Raw genomic sequence first — 21,916 nt, 5'->3', positions numbered from 1 at the left:
AGAGGAATAATAATCTAGGATAGGCATTGGTTCTAATCAGTCTCTGTGGATTCGACCTTGTTTACCGCTATACACAATTGCACTCGTACACTTGCGGCGTGTTAAATAAAATAGCGAACAAGTTTTTGGCGCCGTTGCCGGTGACTGATTTTTATCAGTACTATCTGTTGATTATTTGATACTAATCTGTATTTTTTTTTTGTTATTTTTATTTATTTTCTCTATTTTTCTTTTGGTTCTTATTTTTTTGTTCTGGAGTTTTTCCAGGTAGTGCATGAGCAGCTATTGAGATTTTTGATAGCATGGATACTACATGCTATCAATGGCCCGCCGAGAGGTTATATTTGGAGAATGTTGCTGCCACCACAAATTCTGATTCAGTTACTTTGTTAGCCACTCAAATCGCTGCATTGTCTTCCAAGATAAATGCTTTGCATATTGCTAAGATAGAGTCAGCTGTGAAAAATCCGATGATGATGGAAGAGGCAAATTTTGTCAGCAATTGGAATTTCAGGAATTTTCAGCAGGGTGGATTTCAAAGAGTACAACAGGGTAACAATCAGAGTTGGCAACAGTTGTATCATGGAGGGTGCCCGAATAACGCGCTTCAGGCTCCACCAGGCTTCTCTGTCACCAATAGAGTCATCAATGATGAGAAGAAGCCTAATTTGGAAGAGCTGCTGATGAAATTTATCTCCAAGTCGGATGAGAGGATGGAGAAGCTTGAGTCTACCACTGCTGCTTTAGGGACTCAGATGAAGGTATTTGAGACTCAGATGACTCAAATGACCAATGTTATTAGCAATCTATATCAGTCGGGCCAATTCTCAAGCAATACCGTGGTGAGTCCAAAAGAGCAGTGTATGACCATTGAGCTCGAAAGTGATACATCATATGAAGAGCCTCAAGCGATGGAAGAAGAGCAAGAAGTTCTGAAAGTTGAGATGAGCTTGAAGGATGAAAATTTTAAAAGTGTTGAAGAGCGCGATGTCCAAAATGTAGTTGACACTTGCATCGACCAAGGGAAATCATTGGAGGCTTGTCTCTTTAGCTTTTATCTAACTCCATCTTTTGATTTAATTTTGATTCATCTGATGAACACTTTTTGGAGTGTGGTAGTACTTTTGATTGTTCACAGGATGGCCATAGTTTTTAAGAAATTTTGAAGGTTGGAAAACCACCTTATCATTGGTTCAAAACAGATGATGTACTCAAATTTGATGAAAAGTGGCCACCACCTACACCTGCTGGATCGTCGAGCTAACGACGTTAAAAATAGCGCTTGTTGGGAGGCAACCCAATTTTGGTGAGTTTCTTTCTTTTCTTTTGTTTGTTTGTTTTCGTGCCCCATAATTCCTTTTCAAACTTATTCTCCTTGGTGGTGAATAAGTTTGGGGGGATGTGTCTTTGTGGGTGCATTGTTTCTTTTTGGTTGTTCTTGTCTCTGTTTTGGAGTTGAGATGTCAGTCTTGCTTTTGGTGGTTTCTTTGTGATGTTACCTTGATGATGATGTGAGTAGTGTAGAGATTAGTTGGATAATTGGCTTATGATGATTTCTGCTTTAAAATTGTGATGTTGCATGTGTTTGTGTTGATATTGTTGAGATTGAGCATGATTGATGAATGATAAGCATGATCTCTATGTGTTTGCAATCAATGAAATAAGCTGTGAGATTTGAGCCTTGACTGTCACCATTTTACAGTCTTATTTCTTATTCTTGAGTGATTGTTCGAGCATGCTTGTGTCTCACTAGAACTTGTCTTGGTTTCTCCCTCGAGGTCACATAGTGTGCTTAATAACTTTGAGATGATAGAAGGCCGTCTTTGTTAGCCTATATATCCGATCTTTGTCCTATTACTATATATGATCCTAGTTCGCCCCTTTGAGCCTTTTATTTTCCATTTTATTTGGTTTAGCCGTGGGTGGGAGCTTGGAGATTGTTGTTATGGGGTTGTTGGTTTGTGGAGATGCGTGATTATGGTTTATGAACTTTGATCTTGATTGAAAAAAAAAATCCTAGTACCCTGAAAAAAAAAAGAAAAAAAAAGAAAGAAAAGAAAAGAAAAGAAAAAGAAAAAAAAGAGGTACATAGGATGCATTAGAAAGTCATAATGTCATGAGAAATAATTGATGTGTTGTGGTGGATTATATATTGAAAATTTTGGTTTTGTGGAAGGTGGAGGATAGAATTGAGTAAGAATGCTATAAGGTTGGTGATGGTGTTAATTTGATTCGTATCTTTTAGTCACTTAGCCAAACGTATCCTACCCTACCAAAGAGCCTACATTACAACCCTCAATAAAGACCTTTTTGATCTTGGTTATAGGAGCACACATTGAGTGGTGGAGAGGTGAGACGATTGACAAGCTTATGGTTGAGTACTTGTTTTGCTTGAACTGAGCGTATACACGTCCATGTTGATTGACACACTTGAGAGTTGAGAGATCTTAAATTCTTTATCTTTTTGGTGAGGATTGCAAGTCATTGAGACCATAATTTGAAGTTTGTCATGAGTGTGATATCTTGATGATAGAAGATACAAATACATGTTGTTATTTTTGTTGATAAATCTGAAGCCACAATGTTATCTACTTTTCTCTGCGCTCTTATTGATTCATTCTTGGTTCATCTTTGTTTTGTCCGAGGACAGACAATAGTTCAAGTTTGGGGGGTTGATAAACATGCATTTTTACCTCTTGGTGTGTCATTTTTTATGCTTAGTTGTGAGAATTTTGTGTGTTTGATGGTCTATTTGAGCTTATATTCGTTTATGGTCAAGAACTTGTTACTTGCTTGTGTTTGAACGAATTTTCAGAAATAATGAAGTAGAATTTGGAAGAATTGGCTGAAATACAAGTTGTAGTTCGTCTCGATAGGAGTTCGTGAGCGTAAACGGATCATAAATCGGAGTTCAGACGAGGGAGAACGAGCCAAAACAAAATCGTTGGGCAAAGCTATCAGGAGTTCTGTTTCGTCACGCGGGCCAGCCATGCGGCCGCGCGAGTCGCCGTATTTCCGCCCAAAATTCGTTTTTTTAGCGATTTTGGATATTTTTGAGAGCTACAAGACCTAGGGCATAAAAATACTCCCCAAGAACTTATTCTCTGCAACCTTTATCACCTTTCATCATATTTTCCTTTCCCTGAGAGCTGAGAGAGACGGAGAACGGAGACAGAGCAAGATTGAAGATTCTCGATTTCACTACGGTTTTATTGTTGAATGTTTTTCTGTTTTATTGAGATATTGATTCTAGTTCATATGTCTATGTGTGGCTAGAATCCCCTTTTCCCAGGGTTTAGGGAGTAGACATGATTTGAATTTCTGATTGTTTGATTCGATTAATTGAGATTGTTATTCCTTTTTATGTTCTTGTTATAATTGTTTGCTTTATTGATTGGCCACCAATTTAGCATAATCATAGGTTTTAATTTGATATCGGGAGATGATAAGTATTACCTGAACTAAGAACATAGAACATATTTATTTTAATTCTAAAGGGAATTGATAACTGTGAGGGCGTTAATCCTAGGGACTTTTAGGAGTTACATGTTAGAAGTGCGATCTGGGGACGGTAGCCTTGCATGTAATCAACGGTTTGTATGCCACGGGAGTGGGTATAGACTAGTTTTGAGATTGCCTTAGGAATCGTCTTATTAATTGAATTGAACATGTTAGTTAGGATAATCTGTTGAAACCTTTACCTTGGGAATTCTTCTCTTATCTGTTTCTCCGTATTTGGCAGCTTGATTTATTTTGTTTCCTGTCATTTATTTATTTATTTTGTTTTAAAAACAAAACTCCCAACTTCGATTTTCCAGATAGAGGAATAATAATCTAGGATAGACATTGGTTCTAATCAGTCTCTATGGATTCGACCTTGTTTACCGCTATACACAATTACACCCGTACACTTGCGGCGTGTTAAATAAAATAGCGAACACATACTGATAATTTCGTTTGATTTTTATGAAAGACTTAACTCATTTTTTAAATAAAAGTTAATAGCTGGAAAATACACGAAGTTTGTCCAAATTTGCATTTTGCGCATCACCTTAAAAAATAGCCCCACAATACATCAACTTTTGATTTTATCGTAAATTGCACACGCGTTGACCACCACCTTAATTGGTGTTGACGTGGCTCTCGGACTTTGCAGACGTGGACACACCGGCGATGTAGTAAAACAACGTCGTTTTGTCAAGCTTTTCTTTTAAAAAAATAATAAAAAAAAATAACGTTGCTGGCCGTTGGGTAAGCGGTGGTCGGAGGAGACGCTCTTCGCCAGATAATCGAAGGAGAAGAAGTTTGGGCGACTAGGTGGCGGAAATTGAAGCATGAGTTTGGAGGGAGAGCGACGGGGCCGGGCAGCGAAAATATTGGTACAGAGTTGGGCTCTGTTCGTGGGCAATTCGGAGGAGACAGCCACCCCAATCCACCGCCATCGCCACCGCCAGATCTGCAATCCACCGCCACTACCACCGCCTGATACTCGCTGAAGGGAAAGAAATCCCCAGATCTGCAAATACTCAGTCCCAATTTCTCATCACTCCACAACTTCCCATCTCCAAACCTTCACAAGACTCTATTTTCTGTCTCACTTCGCGCCTCCATTTCCTAGAAGACTAACCCACAATCCTCCTCCGCCTCTAACCTTCCAAAATCGGAGATGGCCTTTGAAGCCTCTTGGTTCGCGCGGGCCATGCTATTTGTGCCGCCTAGAGTCGAGCTGGCTGAAATCGAAGGAGTGGTGAGGGAAAATAGAAAAGCGCTGCCGCCGCTTAAGTACATGCGTCGGAGACGAAGACGAAGGCAGGTTGAGAGAGCAGGAGCGGCTTCTCCCCATGCACGTCGGAGTTCATCAGCTTCGTCACCGGCGAGGCCTCCAACAAGTGCCACCAGGAGAAGCGGAAGCCGGCTGCCGCGTCTGACGCCGGAGTGCTGTCGTTCAACTTCGATCTTATGGAGAAGAGGAGGATTAATTAGGGCTTTTGATTTTGTCAACTTCTCTCTCTCTCTTATGCCACATGTAACAAAACATTACATTGTTTTTAATCTTTATGCCACGCGTATTGCCACAGCATTAAAAATGCCACGTGTACTGCCACGTCGTTGTCGATCAACTTTAATTATAGTCGGAATTCTCGTCGTGCGCAAATTACGATAAAATCAAAAGTTGATGTATTGTGTGACTATTTTTTAAGGTGATGTGCAAAATGCAAATTCAGGCAAACTTCGTGTATTTTTCGGCTATTAACCCTTTAAATAAATATAATTGTTTCAGAAATGTGTAAGAAAAATATGAAAAATGAACGATTTGATAGTAATAAGTAAAAATTTACCGATCAAATGAATTTTTGACTTATTGTTGTTAAATCGTTCTCTTTGTCAAAATATGATAAAATGTATAAAGTGTTATCTTCCAAATACAAATGATTCGCACATTAAGAATAGAAACAATGTAGTCAAATGGCCATAATGAAGATTGAAAATCAATTTTTGGACCATAATCTTAAAACATCAAAATATGGCCATTAATTAGGTGGTATGCCTAATTTGCCCTTTTTACTCGGCCGCTGGGATGATTGCGCAGCCGCTGGAAGCTTATGGGTGAATTGCGCGCTCGTGGGAAAAAGCCAACGTCCGCTGCGAGTATGGCACTTATGGCACTATTAGTGCCATACGCATCATTTTATTACTTGATTTTATTTTGGATTTTCGTTGGCACTTATGGCACTAATAGTGCCATAAGTACCAAAATGACCATTTTAAACACTTCCCCGTAGGGTTTAGATGTTCGATTTAGGGTTTAGATGATCCATTTATGATTTCTTGATTCTATTACTGTTGTTTCTATTGCACTTATGACACTTATGCCACTATTAGTGCCATAAGTGCCAAAATGATCATTTTACTTGGTTTTATTTTGGATTTCCGTTGGCACTTATGGCACTAATAGTACCATAAGTGCCAACGGAAATCCAAAATAAAACCAAAGTAAAATCTTGGCACTTATGACACTAATAGTGCCATAAGTGCATAACCCGACCCAGCACGCGACCCGCGTGCCTGATCCTACCCGGTCTGCCTCATTAAGGGTAAAAACGTCCAAATCAATAAAAATGGCCAAATTTTATGTTTTTTCAATGTGTGGCCATAAATTATGTTTTATGCTTCATTTTGGCTACTTCAAAATTTTACTTTTATGAATAATTAATCTATTTAAATATAGGGTTAAGGTGCAGATAGGCCCCTCAAGTGGAGGCCCTTAGAGCGTTTCAGTCCCCTTACTAACTGTGTGTGCAGATTGGCCCTCGAACTCAAAAAAATGGTGCAGATCGCCCCCTCTGACTTAACACCGTTATGGGCCGTTAGTCAGAGGGGGCGATCTGCACCGTTTTTTTGGAGTTCAGGGGCTAATCTGCACATTTTCCCTTTTTGGAGTTCGGGGGCTAATCTGCACACCGTTCATTAAAAAAAATCACATCTCATCTTCTCCGACCAACTTTTCCGGCGTCAATCGCCGTCAGATGAGAAAAATCACGAAATCAAGTTCCCAAGCCCCAAATCGGGAATTCCAAATCGGCGTCATTGCTCCCGAAAATCACATAATCGAAATAAAAACTCGAATTCTCCCTCGAACGTCACCGCCCCCCCAATTGCAGAATCACCCCCAACGAATCGAACTTCGCCTCGCCGTAGGCGGTGATCGTGACCCCAATCGAGATCGAGATCATGTTGGCCATGGTCTCTGATTTGGAGGCGTCCTTCTTCAACAGCACGCCGATAGTGTAGATGGCGACGGGCATCGTCGGCCTTTATCACCGGATTTCACCGGATTTGAGAGAAAGAGGCGACTCCCTATCGAGAAAAGCTAGGCGACTCCTCATCGAGAAAAGCCAGGCGGCGGGTTCACCGGATATTGCGGCGGCGATTTCCGATGGAATGGGAGAATTAGGGCTCGTCCTTGACGCTAAGCGTGTGCAGTCGAGCGAGCTCCGAGGTTTAGGGCCCAAGAGAGAAAGAAAGGGGCGGCGCCCTCCGCCGGCCTCGTCAGAGCTTGAATCAGCGACAACGACGATCAAATTTTGAGCGAGAGAGATGAATTAATTAAAAAGTTAAAAGGTGTAGATTAGCCCCCGAACTCCGAAAAAACGGTGCAGATCGCCCCCTTGACTAACGGCCCATAACGGTGTTAAGTCAGAGGGGCCGATCTGCACCGTTTTTTTGAGTTCGGGGGCCAATTTGCACACATAGTTAGTAAGGGGACTGAAATGCTCTAAGGGCCTCCAGTTGAGGGGCTTATCTGCACCTTAACCGTTAAATATATAATACATATATTCATAAAAGTGGGCATTTTAATTTTCAATCTTAAATTAAAGTAAATATTGCTAATTTTATTTCACTCCATTAAGCCTATTTATTTTTATCACAGTTATAAGATTAATATCACATAAATTACATTACCTCGTGCAAATTATGGGTTTTCCGAGTGAGTGAAGTATAGTTTTTATTTTATATTTTTTAGTGATTTTCGATCAAAGTAATTTTGACAACTTCAGATTTTCAACCATATATCTTAACTAGAGGTGTCCACGGTACGAGAACCGTCAGTTCCGCGCCTGAATCGACGGTTCATGATTCACCAATAGGATAAACCAATACCGACCTGCCTGAATGTAGAGAAGGTTTTTGGTCGGGCCCGAAACCGGTGATTCAGGGTCTGCGAACCGTCGATTTTCGAGTCCGAAATGGTGGTTTTTTGAATTCTTTTATTTTTTTTAATGTTTAATTTGAGTTTGAGTGTTATGAATATTTTTCTCGTAATTACATAATTAATTTATTACTACATTGTATTAAATTTAATTGTTGAAGACTATAATTGTAATAAAATTATACTAACACTCAACTATAATAAAAATCGTATTATTATTAAATTCAAAGTAAATATGTACAAATTACAATCTTCAAATTACAAAATTTTGCAATTAAAATTAAATAAAAAATACAATAATTAAAACTAAAAAGATCAGGTCAGCTATCATGTCATCCCACTGCAGCCTCACTGACCCAATATGGTCATCCCTCTATCTGGTAAGCTATCAGGTCACCCCCACTGCTGATGTTCTTAATAAAAGTGTAAAAAATAATGAAGTTCAATATTTTATAAAGGCTCGAAACTCCATATTTTTAAATCTTTAAAAGAATAACACTATGATTAAAAACACAAAACTTATAGGAAAGAGTATGGTCAACGTTTAATAATAGTGGGAGGCAATAAATCCCTTAAAACTCTCACAATACCATAACTAAAAATAAGTTAAATTACATTAATATCTTTTAAAGAATAAATAAATGAAAAAAAATGATGATTTCAATAAAAATTGAAAAAAAAAATAGTTAACATTGAATCTTAATCTTAACCGAAAGATATTTAATATCAAGGGCCTAGATTAGGTTCTTAGTTCTCATTTTAAAAGAGGTTTTTATTAGAACCTCTTCCTATATATATAGGAAGAGGTTCTAATAAAAACCTCTTTTAAAATGAGAACTAAGAACCACATCTTAGCCTTTAAAATTGAAGATCTAGTGGTTGGAATTAATTTAGAAAAATATGCGCCTAAAATGGTTCCAATAGTTGTAGATAGCCGTTTTTTTAGTTTTTAATTAGTCAAAGGTTATATTTGTCTTTTACTATTTACTTAATTAATCCTAAATGTTTAGTTAGTCTAGTTAGTCGTGTGTTTCATTGTTTTGTTTTTAATCTTTGCTTTTTTTAATAAAAGAGTCATAATTGAAAAAGATTATTCTTTTTAATGAAAGAGGATTGTTTATTTTTGTTGAAAAAGATGATAATGCAGAGATGATATTAAATTGCACATATGATAATGCACATGAATTAATGTATATAGCACAGATATATGATGATAATGCACATATTAGATAATAGAATTTGATCATTATTCGTACGAAATACCTTTTATAAATTTTTATATTTAAATGGTGTACTGGCTAAAAAACTAATGCACATATTCTACTATTGTATATTCATTGACACAACAAATAAGAAATATGTATATTTACTGCGCATCTATGCAACAATAATTATAATTCATATGCACACCAACATGTTCTGCTGTGCAACTATAACATTTTATTGTACACTGAAGAAATATGTATTTTATGCAATTGAAACCAACAATGTATCACATATTAGAAAAAAAAAGACGTAAGATCAGTTGTTCTTTATAAAATAATGCGAAAATTGATGTAAATGATAACAAAATAGTTTAAGAATAACTCGTCATACGTAATCATATTAGAAAACAAAATTTGTTCCCACACAGTGTACTATTCAAGCCAAAAGTCATCCAAAATATCTTTTCCATCTTCTCATCTGGTACGGATAAGAAATTTTGATAATATTCAGATGCACCCCTCATTACATCATTCTTGACGTAGTTACTTGTCTATCCTATCATAGTTGAACACTCTTGTACGAAGCCTAATCAAATGTCTTTCTGGATTTTAGCAGATGCTTTCCTCACATGAGACATATTTAACTGTGCAACAACAAAAACATTATCAACTTTATATGCTAAAAAAATTAGGGAATCATAACTATGCATTTAAATGTGAAACAATATGCAACATAAGACAATTACGAATGCAATTATACAAAACATTGAATCTGTACAAATAGTAACCAATAAATCAAATTTGTGCAAGTGTGCATCTATGCAATATTCCAAACTTTGTATCACTTAATATACTAATTTTATTTTTAATTATTAAAGTAAATGGTGTTCGTGCAGCATGAGGATTACTAGTTCCATCAAAACCTTATCCACTTAGAGGTAGAGTTTAAGATCTTTAAAAAGGGCGAAAATTTATATTTTATATAGGAATAAGTTTGGACAGATAAAATTACAATCTTATGTATAATATATAATCACAGGACTTTCATCAAACACTTGGCATACGAAACACTTCATATTCCCAACATTTCAAGATTTGCGATACAAATTCTCAACATTTTGAGCCTGTATGCATCTATGCATCTATGCATATGTGAAGAACCAATGAAAATAACTCATTCAAGTCCTTAACATTTTTACACAATTTAACTATCAATGAAGATCCAAGCTTGTCGTTGGCAATGCTCCCATTATTAACGAGCTTGCTTTTCCTACCCAACGGGTTTGTATAACAGTCCAAAACCTTAAATCTAGTTCAATTCCACACAAGGACAACACCGAATAATTCATCGAATTTCCAAATTATAGATGCATCATGAATCTGTGCAACCAAAACCAACATCTATGCAAGTTAAAATCAAAATCAATAACTAAATCAATTCCACCCAAGAACAACACTGATTATTCATCGAATTTCCAAAATTATAGATGCATCATGCATCTGTGCAACCAAAACCAAAATCTATGCAAGTTAAAATCAAAATCAATAACTAAATCAATTCCACCTAAGGACAACACCGAATAATAATGCATCTGTGCAACCAAAACCAACATCTATGCAAGTTAAAATCGAAATGGTTAAGTAATTACCTGTTTTGAATCGTCGAAATTAAAATCGACTTCAGTAAATATCTCCGCCGTCGCCGCCTTGTACAAATCGCTCTGCCACCGCCGCCGCCTTCAACAGACCCCTTAAGTAAATCGCTCTGCCTCCGTCGCCGCCTTGTTAGAATCGTCGGGGAACAACCCCTTAAGTAAATCGCTCCGCCTCCGTCGCCGCCTTCAACAGACCGACGCCTAAGTATCTCCCCGTCGCCGGAAATGCCTTCGTCTTGCACAGTTCTACGTCAATCGCCTCTGCCGCCGACGTGCACAAATCGGCGCCCAATTTTCCTTCAACCGCCTTCGTCTTGCACAGTTAGATTCTAACACCGGAAAATTCGATCGGCGTCCAATTCTTCCTAGTCGGCTTTTTCACCAAACTCGATTCTGCCGTGGGAAACTTCGATCGGCGTCCAATTCTCCCAAGTCGGTGGATTTTAGGTGCATAGGCGACTCCTCAAGTTTAAACCCTAGATAAAAGTTCAAATGTGAAAATGAATTGGGAATGAGAGATCGTGAGAGTGATTTAATTATTGTATTACATTTTTAACCTTTGAATTTCAATTACATTTAAATTAGTAATTAAATTGTGCATCTGTAGTTTAATCTCAGCCATCTATTTTTTTAAAATCAATGGTTTAGATTAGGTTCCTAGTTTTTCATCTTAATGGGGGTTTCTACATTAACCCCACCCTATATATATATATATATATATAGGGGGCGGTTATTCAATAAACCACCCTTATTTTAAGAATTACGAACCAGCAAAAATGCATGAATTTTATGTATAACACGCATGAATAAACTGTATAAAGGCATGAATTGCGAAAAATAATTTTTTGCTACCTTTGGGATTCGAACTCAGGACCATGAATTTATCCAACAAGGTGATGAATCAACCGTAGATCTTGATGATATATATATATATATGGGAAGGCTAAAATAAGAACGCTTCTTAAAATATAAATTAGGAACCATTTTCAGCCCTTAGATCATCAAGATCTACGGTTGATTCATCACCTTGTTGGATAAATTATATATATTACTTATGTATTTTAATTTTGAATTATATTTTATTTTAATAAAATTAATATAATTATATAAATAAATTTATTTATTTAAATGATAAAATATAAATTAAAATTAATATAATTATGCTACAAAATTGAAATTGAAACGTGCATATTATTGAAAAGTAAATTCTTACAACAAATAACTAAAATTAAAAATACACACAACATCTTAATTTAAATACCAAATGGCAAACTCGAAAAAATTAATTATGACATTAATTATCACCAAATCGCTCATACGTGCTCAACTAGATCGGATCAAAGTTGGTGATGTATTGTTTTGTCACGTACTCTAGAACCTCTCATGAGGTACTCTTTGAACCCTCCTACCGAACCATTATTTATTTTCCCTACAATATTGTTGTTCGACGTGCTTGGTTCGTCTTCGACCCATTGGCTTGCCATTTCCCCTTCATCTTCAATTATCATATTATGTAAAATAATGCAATCATACATAATGCCAGTGATGTTTTCTTCATACCAGAGGCGACTCGGACCTCTAATCATTGCCCAACGAGCTTGGAGAACCCCAAATGCGAGTTCTACATTCTTTCTCGCAGCTTCTTGCATTTCCTTGAACTTCATTCTTTTTGGATTTTGAGGACATTGAAAGCTCTTGACAAAAGTTGCCCACTCGGAATATATACCTTCTATTGAGTAATATCCATGGGCATATGGTATGCCATTTACTGTGAATGGGATGGAAGACGCTTGCTCTTGTAGAATGTCGTTGACAGTGGTGTAACGCCCCGCTTTTCCCTAGCTAAATTTAGAGTAGATTTTAAACTTAGATTTAAGATGATTCACGCCGGATTGAGAAAAAGAATTTATTTTAATTCCAACAAAAATGATTTACAAAAGCTTTTGTAAATATTTAGTTATTAAATTTATATGCATTGCATATTTATTTAATTGAGCATCGATCATTTATACGAACTATTTTATTTAGCGAACACTGAATGATTATTACAGTTTTCATAATACAACCCTGAAGACTTTTTAATTATCAAATCACCTACACCCTACAACTCCTATCCGCCACTCTACTGCCATCATCATCATGACTTTTTCAACCCTTACCATCAATACCTATTATTACACCCACCTACTCCCTCCCTTCTCCCACCTACTCTCCACACCTCTCTGCCATATCTCAATTATATCAAATCATGGAGACTTTACTCATACCAAAGAGACTTTACTCATTCTACACAAAAGACATGTTGCATTCTTCTCATCTGCATTCAAGAAGGCAAGAACGCACAAAAGAAGCCACCAAGCACCAAGCACCAACCATCATTAACCCTCAAGGTTTTCATCTATGAACTAACTCCCTTGACTAATTCATTTTTATGCATGATTAAGGCATCATATTTTCAGTCTAGCTAATCAATCACAATTAAAAAAAAAAGAATCATGTTACATGGTAGCCAACTCATTCATAAATGTGCATTATATGTTGGTATATATATAAATGAACAAATGATTTCAAGTGCTCAGTACAAAATCTGGGAATCAAACTTTAAGAGAAGGGAATTCTTTGTGTATTTGAGTCTCGTTTCTTGTTGTTGAGCGTCGAACTCAGTCGGTCTCGGTGTGGTTGCGGGCTGAGAGAGTCGAGAGGCAGAGGGAGGCTAGGGCTCGGCGGCGGCTCTGCCGTTGTTGTCCGGCCGAGGATGGAGCATGAGAGATGAGGGCGTGCGTCGTGGTGGTGGAGGTTCGCCACTACCGGAGACGAGGGAGAAGAGAAGGAAGGGAATGGGGTGCTGACGGTGGCAGCTTGGTGGCTGCTACTCGCTGGGAATTTGAGGGCGGCGATGGTGGTGCCGCTGCTGCCCGACCACAGCTGGAGAGAGAGAGGTGGTCTGGGCTGGGTATTGCTGAGGGTGTCGGCGACGGTGGCTCCGGCTGCTGCTGTCGCCGAGAGAGAGACCGAGGGAGGCGGCGGCGCTCGTCGTCGCCAAGGGGGATTCAAGGGAGAAGTGACCAGAGATGACGCCCTTCGCCGGAGACGCGGCCGCGGCTTGGCAGCGGCAGGGGGAGACCGGAGGAGATTCGAGGGAGAGAGAGAGACGGCAGCCTTCCAGCCGTGAATTCGCCGGAAGAGAGACTGCGGCGGCCGAGCTTTGAGAGAGATTTTGGCGTGAATGGAGAGAGAAGAGAGAGTGAGATGGGAAGGATGCTGCGCAGCTGCGATGTGTGTGGTGTGTGCGTTTGTTTGAAGGGAGAAAAGAAGGAGAAAAGGGTTTGGGGTGTTGGGTTTAGTTTTGGGCCTTGGTTTTCAAAATTTCAGCTGGGCCGACTTCTTTAAAATAAAAAGAGAAGAAAGTTTGGGCCATGTGTTTTAAATGAGTAGAGTTATTTTTGTCAGTGGGCCTCTAATTATTTTAAATCATGGGCTGCCCAATTATTAATTTAATTGGATTTATGCAGATTTTTATTTAAAGGAGATACACTATTTTAATTAATTAGACTTATTAAGTTTGATTAATTATTTTTAATTTGCATAATAATATTATATTATTATTATGTGCATATTTTAAGTAAATTACTTAATAAATGCTAAGCATGACATGAAATTGCATTTATTTTGCAATAAAAGTATTTAATTGGTTTTAATTATAATTCCAATTATTTAAGAAAAATCGAGTAAGGATATTGTTGGTGTCCTTAACTCAAGAATTTAGTTTTCAATTATTTATTTACTAAATTTTGAAAACCCGGCTAAGTGAATCATAAAATAATAAGCACAACACCATGAATTAAGATTAGCTTCACGAGACCTATTAAGAATAGAATTTCTTGTAGGCTTTGTGACCAGGGGGATTAGCGCTGCTTTCCCAAGACAGGTTTATAAGTGATTATGATCTTCAGGCTTTGCCTAACCAGGTGGGCATTACTTTTACTATACGTATATAGAGATCCCCTGCGTGTCGTAGGCCTCTTATACGAATATATGCATGAGATGATTTTAACTGTTAATTTCAGTTTATTATTATGCCCAAATGATAAATGACTCTTATGAAATAAAAATGAAATGTTTATGAAATGAAATGAAATGTTTATGAAATGATTGACTGCCAAAAATGTTTATGTTTTTATATGTATCCTATCTGTGTTGGTTCGCCAACTTTAAAGGAAATCCAATTGGGATCCTATGCTAGACAAAGGTCGCTAGCTAGGATTAACGTGTACACTTATGGAGACCGCGAGTCGCTTGCGACCGGTCTTGGCGTCCGTGGTAAGGAGGCCTCCTTCCCGGCGCGTGACAGAAAGGAACAGATATGGATCATATGAAGGAAAATGATCGGCCGATCGACTTTATGAAAATGAAAGAAATATTTTAGTAAGCGCAGGTCATTTAAGAAAACCCCTGTGTGTTACTGTTATGGCAGTTCAATTTATATATGTATGCATGAATGTATTTTCGGCTATGCCCACTGAGTATTTTTATACTCAGCCCTGCATGTATTTCTAAATGTGCAGGTTGAGCAGTTGATGGAATGGAATGATGTTGAGCGGGTGTTCCTTTGACATTTCAAGAAATGTAACCTTGAGTATACATCTTCATATGTATATCTCACACGTTTTCCGCTGCAAAACACTTTGATTAGGATAACTTTATGTTATGAAATTGTGACACGTGTTATTGGGTAACCCACCTTAATCAGTTCTCATTTATGTGTATGTTTTATAAGTATCCAAATAATCATATATGATCCTAGCATTTTATCTATGAGTGACATTTCCATATACTTTAATGTTAAGTAATTGTCCATTTCCATTTCTTATTGTTCACCCCAAGTCATAACCCCGGTTAACCCGTCATTGGGAAAGTGGGATGTGACAGAGTGGTATCAGAGCGGTTCGTTCGCTCTGGCCCTAGAAACCTTATTCTAAAGAGTCGAGTCTAGTTTGATTCTTTAGACTTACACGGGTTCATATGGCACCGCTCAACACTCCATTGCATCGTGCTCAATCAAGGAAAGAAGGTAACTGCAGTTTCAACGTTTTAAAGATGTTAATGTTCTAAAATGCTTCATGAATATGTTTATGTGAAGAGCAGGTTATGATGAAATGTTGAATGTTTTGCCTTTCATGGCATATTTTCGCAATCTATGATGTTATGATCAGACGAATGATAGAAAAATTGACATATGTTTTCCCGGAGAACATAGATTGCTATAAGTTGCATGATCACAATTTTAAAAGAACATAGACTACTAGATTAGTAGGATATCTCTACAATCTAGATTCTTAAGGTGATGATGTAGAAGAATGAAAGAGAACTTAGAGCATTTCAGCTCCCTCAAGAAAACAATGATTCTTTTGAACTACAAAGAGGAATGGAAAGATATGTACGAGGTAAAGGAAAAACACAGAATGACGATACGCGACGAATTCAAGGTAAACGTTGCATCAATGGTTGAACCATAGTCTCTACGTTCAAATGTTCAAGTACGATGGAATATCAAATCGACTTTTGCTACAGGATAGATTTTATGAATAGAGTGTTTTGCCTGTGTACGTATGTCTGTGTGTATATGTCTTAAGTTTGAGATCAATAGGATATGGAACCTTAAGATAAGTTTAATTGTCATAATGAACTTATGTTTTGTTATGTATAGTATGTTCATGGCCTTTCAAGTTCGGGACGATGTTTCTCGTGTGACTGGGAGGTGATGATGTTGGACCTGGCCAGTCCACATGATCCAAATCTCAGTAGACGTCTTTTGGGTTGAAAACCCATGTGTTTCAACTTTCGGTTGAAAAGCCAGATGAGTTCATACTCGAGGTCATTTTGTTCGACCTAGTAGTTAATCATTTCATACCCTCTGGTCATTCTTTTGATTCTCTTGAACAAATTCTACAACACCTTGTTTTGATGTTGTGTTAAGTTTGAGCCTTGCAACTCGTGAGTTGTCATAATAGATCCCCTTGTTTGATAAGACCAAGAAGTGTTAGTCTACCGATGTAGTATACTACCCAAACTATGGCTTCATATAATTGTGTCTCATTGTGATTAGTTGAGATTAGTCTTTGTCCTATTAGTGATATCGACCACTCATTATGATAGAAATTCAGAGTTTAAGCTAAGACCATAATATAGTGTTCGAGTACGAGAACTTAAGTTAATTGGTCTATGATAGTTTTAAGATAGATTCATAGGAAAGTTGTTGTGTGCATGTGTAGATAACAAGAAATGGGTTGATGACCATTTTGGTCTTTGAAAAATAGAATACCCCGTAGATGAGCCTTTGGAATGAGGTAGAAGCAATGAACCGCCGCAAAAGAACGAGGGAACTTATTCTCAAGTAAATCTCGTGTATATAAATTGGAATTAGGAATCCAATTGATATGAGGAGAGACCCGAATCTATTCTAGATCGGAAAGTTAAAGTACTAAGGAATAAGTCGATACCTTTAGTAATAGTTCTTTGGAAGCACCATGATCAAGAAGAGGCGACGTGAGAACTCGAGTTTAGCATGAAGGAGAAATACCCAGAATTATTTCCTGTGGTACAAATTTCGGAACGAAATTTCTTTTAAGGGGGATAGTATATCATACCCCGACTTTTAATCCCTGATTAAGGGCTTAATTATTAATAATTAGGATTCGGCATCCATTTATAATAAAAATTGGTTTGATTTATCTGATGTGATTTAATCGTTATGTATGTGTTTTAATGTGCTTAGTTAAAGGAAAATTTTTATAAATGTGGTGCATAAGTTTTAATTGGTGAGTTAAGTGTATTTATATGAGCCACATGAATTTTAAATTATGCATGAAGTCATGAATTTTATCTAAATTTGATAGTACATGTAACACCCCGTACTATTCCCTATGTTGTGAGATAGTGTCTTAACACTATTGAGAATACTGAGATGTCAGAGAGATTGACTGTCCTATTAAGAAAATAGGAATAATGAGTTGGAAATAGAGTCGAGAAAGAAAGAGTGAAAAACCTTGATAAAAAAAAAAACTTGATAAAAAAAAATCGGTCGGAGAGACGTCTAGTTTGTCTGTGTTTACCGACTGCTTTGACGTGATATTATGTGAAATTACGTGACTGATTGATTATGTGAGTTTTGTTACGTATGTCATTGTGAGCAAGTTATTATGATTTTTATTTGATAACCTTAGCACTTGGAATTTTAATTAAGTTTTCAAAGCAAGTGCAATTTATTTTTACCGAGAAATCAAAGAATGCCGGTTTATGAAAATTTTTCCAAACAAAATATTTTCAAATCATTTTTCCTATGATGAGGAATATTATAATTGAGTGAGTGTACTAATATTAGTGCCATATTTATTTTAAATATTGGTCACAATAGTTTTGTGTTATAGCATTGCATTAATTAGTAATTAGTCTTTTATGATTTTGTTAATGTAGCTTAATACATGATTTATTCTAGACTACACAACCTTACACACACATGATTATTTTAATCTAATAAGCATGTGATTAATTTCCTTAGCCTTACTTGAAGTGGACGTGTGGTATGAAGATGAAGGGAATGGATTAGTGTATAGGGGGGACAAGTATTAAATGGTGAATAGAGTTTGGTCTCCAATCATCCTTCCTAAGCAAGACAAATTCACTTCATTTCCCTCATTTTCTTCACCATTCGGCCACTCTCAATTTCTCTCCCTCTCTTCCGATTTTGCTCCAAAAGATCACCATAGATGAATCACCAAAGCTTCCAAGTTCACATCAAGATCAAATCCTCCACCAAATCAACATAAACACCTTTCAATTCTTGAAGATTTCAAGAGGACCGTGGGGTTTGGTTTGAAGAGTGAGAAAGGAAAACTTTGATCTTTGTTTAATCTTGGGTAAGTGATTCTTATTTTTATAGATCTAGATTGTATGATGTTATATGTGAGTATATGATCATGATTGAGCAAGAAAAACACCCAACTTATTTCTATGAAATTTTCGAAAATTAGGGGCTTGAAACCTTACGAAATTTTGTTGTTTGTTTTCTTGAATTGGCTTGAGGTATATGATGATTGATGATTATTGAGTTAATATATATGAATATCTTGATGATTAGCCATGAGATATAGATTTTTCCTATTAGGTTAGTTTACCTAAAATTGGGATGTTGAGATCCTATGGATCAATTGATGTATTGATGATGGATTTGAGTTTATGAGATGATTTAGATGATTAATGATGGATGAGATTGAAGCTTGAGGTTGAGAGGTGAAAAATGAAAAGTGTTAGTTTGAGGAAGAAGATGACATACATGTGTATCTATATGTGATCTTGTTTTATGATGTTGATTTGTGCTAATTGGTAACCTAGGATGTTAGATCTATGATTTGATCAATAGGTTATACATGATTAGTGATATTTTCAAAAGAGTTTAGTTTAATAAAAATTAGGACTTTTTGCCTATGTGTTATTAAAGTGATTTTGGCTTAAGATATATGTATTTGAGCATGATATTAGTGTATAATTATGTTTGAGTAAGTCTTTTGTTGGCTAAGAAAATTTTTGACTTAGTTTAGTTTGTATGAGTTTTTGAGTTTTCATATTTTGAGAAGTCGATGATTGATAAAATGAGGTCTAATTGCTTTATGACCATTATGTGAAAGTTTGTTATGTTTTATTAAGAGTTTTATGATGATACATGAAGTTTCATTAGAGTTTAGTACATGACAAAAGGGAATCTATATGTGTATAATGATCTATATGATGAATGAGATCGTGTTTGAGTATTTGAGTAATTTTGATCATGAAAATGAGAAGAGAATTTTAATGATGCGTTCATTGAAACGTTTTACTAGAGATTTGAGGTTATGATGTAAGAAGAGAGTCAAGATTTGAGTATGATGAGCATTATTTTGTGCTTGAATGTTTGTGAGTGTTATATGTGTTTAAAATGAGCTTTAATGAGTTTCCTTGAAGGAATGTTGAGTTGAGTATTTTAAGAGTTTGAGATGAGATTTTGGTGAATTTCGTAGGCCTACTGACCTACTGTGATCGACGGTTTTTTTTCAATGTCAAAAAGCTTTGAAATTTTAATACCAAGTCTCTACATGAGTCTTGAGAACATCGGTAAAATTTCAAGTCAATTGGACTTCGTCTATTATTTTTATAAAATACAAAACCGAAACTGCACATTACTACCGAGAGTTTCAGAGAGCAGGGGAAAGAGTCATTCATTTCAGTAGCTTCCTGTGTGATCTATCTTTCCAAAATTTTATGGTATTAACCTTATTGTGTTAGCTAGATATCCACAAAATTTGAGACCAGTTTGACAATATTTACTATTTTTCAAAAATCCAAGTTTTCGATTGCTCAAAACTGCCGAATATGGTAAACTGTAGTAAGACAGTCATATCTCCTACAATACTTGGAGTTTTTGACTCTATATTTTTTTTATATGAAAATAGACTCGAAGATCTTTCTTTTGGTATGAGTCTCGAGTCCAGGAGGTGTCAGAGTAAGAACAGGTTAGATTTTGAAGTTGAGTCAGTGTAAAAACAGAGTATGTTTTGATAATGTTTGATTGTGTTTTCTTATGTGCCTTATGTGATTGTGTTATCTATGTGTTGAATGAGATTAGACGAGCCTTATATGAGAGATAAATCGAGACTTAGTACCATGATTTTCTTGAAACCTATCCTTGAACTTAAGGATTTGAGATGAGTGGAGAGTTCATATAGAGTTGAGTAAAGAGATATAATATGAGATAGAGCATGAGTTAAGGCTTTATGAGTATGGATTTTAAAAGGATTAAAATGTTTTAAATCAATTCCTTTTTAATGGAGTTTAAAATGCTTATTTAAGTCATTTATAAATGAATAATGAGAAATGCGTAAAGAAGTTCGTAAATGAATCGCGGCATGAGATTTTCAATTTCCCTAGTAAACTAAGGAGATATTATGAAGGAACAAGCAATGAACGAGACTCTCACCACCGAGTCACTACAACAAATTGGAGAAGGAAAAAGTTCACGCACAAACAAGATATGTACACCACCTCAAGATGGAGGTAAAGAAAAAGGAAATGGAAGGAAAGCACTAGAACTAAACTTAAGGTATAACCCAACCCCAAGGCTAGTAGGCTCAAGCTAAGAGAGTGAATGCTTTGACTAAAGTGCCAGAAGCTACAGCAAGAATAAAGTTGGAACGCCACCACAATGGAAACTTAGAAACCCCCATTAAATAATCATTTGGAAATGAGAAAATGAGTTTACATGGCAGAAGGAGTGCCATTAATCTTTAAGTGAAAGTTACCAAGATGATGAGAAAAGTTTGATATTAGAATTCCCTAGTCAAATCTGAGAAGGTGACTTAGGACGAAGGAAACAATTAAGGTAGTTCACCACCTTACTAAGATGAAGTGGGTGAAAGAATGTTGTTAGGTCCTGAACTGGTCCAACAGATGGTTGAGCAGGTCGACCACATCAAGCAAAGAATCAAAGAAACTCAAGATAGACAAAAGTCTTACGCCGATAAACGCCGATCGGAATTAGAATTTAATGTTGGGGATCGAGTTTTCCTCAAAGCCTCTCCCTCAAAGGGAGTTATATGTTTTGGAAAGAGGAGCAAGTTACGACCCCGTTATATAGGACCTTTTGAGATCCTAGATAAGTTAGGCCTTTGTAGCCTATAAGTTGGCTCTGCCACCAAGCATTGTGGATGTATACAATACGTATAGCACCTCGCAATTAAGAAAGCATGTGATTAAGTAAGATAAAGTAGTCCTAGCCAGGACCTAAGTTGTGATGAGAAATCAGTCCAGATACTTGATCGCAAGATTCAAGTTTTACGAGGCAATAATATTGTTCTCGTCATGTAGTGGAACCATCACAGGATGGAAAAGGCCACAAAAGAGATGAATGAAACGAATGACTAGTATCACAAGATAGAATACCAGATATGCAATTCCGAGGACGGAATTTTTATAAGGAGGGAGGAATGTAACGCCCCGCTTTTCCCTAGCTAAATTTAGAGTAGATTTTAAACTTAGATTTAAGATGATTCACGCCGGATTGAGAAAAAGAATTTATTTTAATTCCAACAAAAATGATTTACAAAAGCTTTTGTAAATATTTAGTTATTAAATTTATATGCATTGCATATTTATTTAATTGAGCATCGATCATTTATACGAACTATTTTATTTAGCGAACACTGAATGATTATTACAGTTTTCATAATACAACCCTGAAGACTTTTTAATTATCAAATCACCTACACCCTACAACTCCTATCCGCCACTCTACTGCCATCATCATCATGACTTTT

General features: G+C 36.6%; 1 long non-coding RNA gene across 1 annotated transcript; it reads left to right on the top strand.

Annotated features, from left to right (window-relative positions):
- Positions 1–12,719: 12,719 nt before the first annotated feature.
- LOC130993388 (uncharacterized) lies at positions 12,720–15,386 on the top strand. The gene is made up of 3 exons (XR_009091650.1): positions 12,720–12,961; positions 14,459–14,539; positions 15,137–15,386. It is a non-coding gene; the product is annotated as an uncharacterized LOC130993388 (long non-coding RNA).
- The last annotated feature ends 6,530 nt before the right edge of the window (positions 15,387–21,916 follow it).

This window comes from Salvia miltiorrhiza, chromosome 7, assembly GCF_028751815.1.
Source record: "Salvia miltiorrhiza cultivar Shanhuang (shh) chromosome 7, IMPLAD_Smil_shh, whole genome shotgun sequence".
In the NCBI taxonomy this organism is placed as follows: Eukaryota; Viridiplantae; Streptophyta; class Magnoliopsida; order Lamiales; family Lamiaceae; genus Salvia; species Salvia miltiorrhiza.
This window is presented reverse-complemented; position numbering and strand designations above follow the sequence as displayed.